This window comes from Cupressus sempervirens, chromosome 4 (genome assembly GCF_028749045.1).
Source record: "Cupressus sempervirens isolate cs-2001-9-10 chromosome 4, ASM2874904v1, whole genome shotgun sequence".
Lineage (NCBI taxonomy): Eukaryota > Viridiplantae > Streptophyta > Pinopsida > Cupressales > Cupressaceae > Cupressus > Cupressus sempervirens.
This window is the reverse complement of record NC_143121.1, coordinates 554,745,192-554,751,191: the sequence shown is the minus strand read 5'-3', so window position 1 is coordinate 554,751,191 and position 6,000 is coordinate 554,745,192. Positions and strand designations below refer to the sequence as shown.

Here is a 6,000-nt window from a genome sequence, read left to right as displayed (position 1 = left end):
AAAGGAAAATAGAAGGAAGTCGGTATTAGGATCAATGAACCAGTACAAGTTGTCCAGATTCATGATTCTCTGTCACCTTCTAACATTGAATTAGAGAAGAGAAGAAAGGAAAGGGATGCTTTAGCTAAGAGATTGGAGACTGTAGAGAGTGAAGTTTCCATAGCTGAAATGAATAATAAGATCAAATTCTTGGAAATTGCTAAGAAACAATCTGCAACTTTTCCTAACAATGGCGATGGATCTAATGATGCAAATCAGAATACTGTTAAGGTACCCATTTCTTCTTTACCCTCTATTTCATAAAAGGTAGATCTAAATAAGCCATTAGGTGATGCTAGCACTAGTACTACCATGGGTAATGTTAATAGAAATGTTCCCAATCAGCCCAGGATTGATTTTCCAAGAAGACCTATTCAATTAGAAGGTTATAGGCAGATCCGTTTTGAAGGAATCCCTGGTTTTCCTAACCCCATCCCTTAAGAAATTAGAAAAAGGTTGCCTAAGTTTTCTAGAAACAATGCTATCACCTGTGAAGAGCATTTAAGAAGTTTCTTAGATACGATGAGTGACTATGAGGTAGAAGTTGAAGATGTCATCATGAAATTGTTTGTTCAGTCATTGACTGAAGATGCTAGGGAATGGTTCAAAAGACTTCTAGAAATTTCTATTATGGATTTGAAGGATATTGAATATTGCTTCAAAGATTAATATGGTGACAAGCAAAATTTGAGTTACATTTTGAGTGAATTTAATAATATCAAGAGATTGCCTAATGAGTCTGTCATTGAATTCAACACTAGATTTCAAAGAGAATGTACAAACTGATGCAGGCTATGCACATTGATGACAAGGTATGTCTAATTACTTATCTAAATGCATTTGATGGTAAGATGGCATATCAACTTAGGGACAAAGAACCTAGAACCTTAAGGGATGCTTTCAGAATTGCTATAAATGTAGAGAATAACTTAAGGATCTCAAGGAGGTTAGAAAGTAAAAGGGATGACCCTAGGTTGTTTGGAAATAAAGGAAACAATAAAGAGGATAACAAGGGTGTAGGTGGGAAGAAGCAAGAGCCTTGTGAGATAGCTCATGTTTTAAATGCTATAGAGAGTCTAAATATTCCTCAAGCAAAAGGTAATAGGAATCCCACTAAAAATAGGGCCCCTTATCAATCTAACTTTGATAAAAAAAATAGGTTGCAAAATTTCCCTTACAATACCACTTGAAAGAATGGTCAACCTACTATTCCTCCTAAGAATAAAAATAACGAGGTGACCCCTGATCCTCTAGCTAAAAACTCTGTAAACTTAGTGGATGATCCTGAATTTACTATTGAACCTACATGGTGCTCTTTTTTTCAGTTACTTCATGCCCCTGAGTATTGTGGAGTGGCTTTATCATTTTCTAGAAATTAGAATGTAGTGGAAGAATGTCATGAACATGAAGAAAACCAAGATGATGTAGGGTGTAATATGTTTGATTCATCTTGTGAATACTTTAATTGTGAAGATTATGATAGAGATGTAAATGAACAAAGGCAATTTCAAAGTAAAATGCAGCAACAAGTATTCTCTGATGAGAGTGATATTGAAGATAATGTGTGTAACATGGTGAGTACTAAAGAGGAGGTAACACTGAGAAAACCTTCCAAAGAAGAAATTGACCAAATTACTGCTAATATGATAGCTCAGGTTCAGACTAGAAGCATGGCTTAGAAAGATCAAAATAATAAGGTAGCCAGTATCTTCATAAAAGGGGTTGATCTTAAGAAGGGAGAAATTGTTAATTCTAAAGAGTCCCCTGTTGTGAAGGTTAAAGTTGTAAATAAAAAATGGGAACCAAGGAAAAGGGGCAATACAAAGAATGCAGAGTGCTCAGATAATACCTCCAAGAAAAGGGATGGACAGATGTCATAGAATATCACTGATCAAGACAAGACTTATCATAATCCATTGAGCACTCTAGGTAAGCATGATGAGAGAGCAACTGTTAATAATGATAACGTTTCTAATTCTGCTATAGATATGTTTGTTGTTTTGTCTCAAATAAATATTAAGGTTCCTCTATCCGAGTTGCTAAGAATCCTAGAGCACCAAGAGAAAGCCATAGCATGGTTGGGGAACACTGAGGTAAAGGCAAGCCAACAATGCAATAAAAATCATGTTCCTAAGGAGCAAAAAAGGAAAAAGATAAAGGAACATGATACTGAAGTGTTTGTGTCTTAGATTCCTTAGATTTTTTTGAATAACTCTATTAATGAATGCATGGGAAATGTTGAGCCATTTTTCTTAAGCATCTTAGTGAATGGTAAGACATTAAAAAAATTGTATGATTGATTCTGGTGCTTCTAACACTGTCATGCCTTATGAGATAATGAAAGAATTAGGTCTAAAACTTGACACTACTCAAGGAAGGTGTTGTGCCATGGATAAAAGGGAGGTTACAGTCATATGCACTATTAGCGCTCTGCCCCATAGATTGACAACCTGTCCAGACAAAGAACTCACAATGAGTGTATTGGTTGTTGACATACCACCTCAATATGGCATGTTATTGTCTAGGAAATGGAGTGCTACCATGGGAGGAAGTTTACAATGTGATTTATCATTTGCTACTTTTAACATTGATGGAAAGTTTGTAAAGATCAACAGAGAACCAAAAAGCATATATATGATAGTGGAGGAAGTTGAGGATGATATGACAAATTTTATGGATATAGATGTCAATGCATTCAGAGCTGAGGTCCTAACTTTGAAGAAGAGCAAGAAAAGATCTTAGATAGAGGTGGAAGTTGGTACAAAGACAAATAAAGGTGACTTATGGGCCATGTTCTTTGATGGTGTTTATTGCAAAGATGGAGCAGGTACAGGTCAGACCCTCTGTTCCTGATAATGTCCAAAATTGGTAAGTATTTGAGGATGATAAAGATATTCTAAGGTTTTTGAATTGTGAGCATATGTTATCAGGGCAAGAAATTGATTGTGCAGCATATGTAGAAAGCATAAATGAAAAAGATACTATTTTTGGTCAAGAAGTGGTGCAATTGAAAACTAACAAAATACCAAAAGGATTAGTTGCCCTGGAAACTATTTTTGATAATCATGATAGATCTCAAGTGGATACTAGTGAGTATAATGTTAAGTATTTGGAGGAGATAAATTTGGGAACTAAGGAAACCCCTAAGAAGGTGTATATTGGTAAACATTTGCCTCCTAAGATAAGACAGGGTTTGATAGATCTGCTAAGGTAATATAGGCATGTATTTGCATGGTCATATGATGATTTAAAGGCCTATAGGGAAGACTTATTTCAGCATGAAATCCCTTTGAAACTAGATGCTAAGCCTTTTAGACAAAAGAAAACATCAATAAGTCCAACCTTAGCTCCCAAGATGCAGGAAAAACTGATAAAGTTAAGAGATGCTAGTATCATTAGGCCTATTAGACATTCTTCTTGGTTATCAAATCTGGTGACAATAAGAAAGAAAAATGGAGATATAAGGTTATGTTTTGATTTTAGGAACCTTAACATATCTTCATTAAAGGACAATTATGGTTTGCCAAATATGGAAGCAATGTTGCAAAGGGTCACTGGTTCATAATTGATTTCCATGATGGATGGTTTTTTAGGATACAATCAAGTGGTTGTCAAAAAATGAGAACAGTTTAAGACTGCATTCACCACTCCATGGGGTACATATGTATATGTTAGGATGCCTTTTGGGTTTACTAATGCTGGAGTTACTTTCCAAAGAGCCATGGATGTGGCTTTTGCTGATATCATTGACAAATTTCTGGCTGTGTATCAGGATGACCTTACTGCCTACTCCAAGGATGAAAATGATCATTGCATGCACTTAGAGAAGGTATTTATTAGAGCCCTTAATTATGGAATATCTTTAAATCCAAGGAAATGTAACTTTGGTGTCACTGAAGGAAAATTGTTAGGGCACCTAGTTGGCAAGCATGGAGTGAGGATTGACCTTGAAAGGGTAGAAGCAATAGATAAAATTCAAAAACCTAAGAATGTTAAAGGTATCCAATAATTCTTTGAACAGATAAATTTTCTTAGGAGATTTGTGAAAATTTTTGCAGAAGTCAGTAGGCCTATATCTAGAATGTTAAAAAAGGGATTTGAGATAAAATGGGAAGGTGAACCTAGTATTGCGTTTCAAAAAATTAAGCAAGTCATTAAAGATGCCCCTATTCTAAGAGCTCCTAATTATGACAAACCAATGCACATATTTTCTTTTGCCTCATTTCACATTGTGGCTACAGTACTGTTACAGAAAAATGAAGAGGGTTATGAACAACCCATTGCATTCTTTAGCAAATCATTGCAAGTAGCTGAGTTAAAGTATGATATTAATGAAAAATAGGCATATGCATTGTTAAAAGGATTCAAGGCCTTCAGATGTTATTTAATGGGTGCTACAGTTATTGCTTTTGTCCCCACTGCTGCTGTGAAAGACATTTTCTCATAGCAAGAAGTATCTAGTAGGAGGTGTAGATGGATAAATAGAATACAAGAATTCAACATTGATATCCAGATTACTAAATTGGTTAGAGGTCAAGGTTTAGCCAAGTTGATGGCAGATACAAATTTAGAGGCAAATAAAATTAACCAATTGGATGATAATTGCACAGAAGACCTATGTGATATGGATGTATCTGACTAGTACAAAGATGTGATCTATTACTTGCAAACAATGAAATCCCCACCAGAGTTAACTAATAATCAAAGGAGATCCCTCAAGTTGCATACCATAAGATATGTTATAGTACAAGGATAGTTATGGTGGAGGAGTATGGAAGGGGTACTCTTGAAGTGTGTAGATGAAACTGAGGCTACAAGGATTTTGAAAGATATGCATGAAGATGTGTGTAGAGGTCATTACATGGCTAAAACCACAGCGCACAAAGTCATTAGATCTAGTTTTTGGTGGCCAACACTCTTCAAAGATGCTCATGAATTTGTTAAGACATGTGATACTTGTCAAAGATTTAGTGGAAAGTTGAAATTTTTTGGGAATTTGCCATTAAGACCTATAGAAGTCCAGGCACCGTTTCAGTAGTGGGGAATTGATTTCATAGGTGAAATTTTGAATAAGTCCAGTGGTGGACATTCATGGATTCTAGTGGCAACTGATTATTTTACTAAATGGGTTGAAGCAATCCCTACGAAGAATGCTACAAGTGAAGTGGTGATCAATTTCATTTTGAACAACATTATAACTAGATTTGGTTACCCACAGAAGATAATCAGGGATAATTCTATGTGTTTCAGATTTGATGAATACAAAGAGTTCTGTAGAAAATATGGCATTATAGAATATACAATCCTCACCTTATCATCCTCAAGGGAATGGTTAGGAAGAATTGAGCAATAAGAGCATATTAAAGATTATCAAAATAATTCTAGGGGAAAACGAGAAGGCATGGGATTCAAAATTGCCACTAGCGTTGTGGACTGATAGGGTTACTGTTAAAAAGGCCATTGGTTGTAGCCCATTTGACCTAGTTTATGGTATACAGGCCAGACTTCCCCAAAATAATGTAAGGGAGATGTATAAATTGATTCAGTTATATGAAGATGATATCATTGATGAGATGCAACTCAGACTGGATGACATTAGACAGTTAGAGGAGACAAGAAAAGATTCCTCTGTTCAGAATGCTGAGCTCCAATCACAAATGAAGCACTTATATGATAAGATGGATTTTGAGAGAAAGTTTGAAATAGGAGATATGGTACTGATGTGTAATGCCAGGATGGAAGATAAGGGAAAACATGGAAAATTTGACCCAATCTAGCTTGGTCCATATAACATCTATGATAAGAATGGAGAGGATTCATATTTTTTGAGGGAATTAATTGGAGGTATTCTTGAATTTCCAGTTCATGGACAATTCTTGAAGAGGTACTTTTCCTAAAAATATCTATTTTCCATGAATAGTAATCTTAGGTTCCCTTGTACATTTTCTATTTTTGTAAATT

General features: G+C 35.3%; 1 pseudogene; it reads left to right on the top strand.

The window, feature by feature from the left end:
- The first annotated feature begins 2,829 nt into the window (after positions 1 to 2,829).
- LOC149562393 (putative linoleate 9S-lipoxygenase 5) overlaps positions 2,830 to 6,000 on the top strand; it is an 82,186-nt pseudogene continuing 79,015 nt past the window's right edge.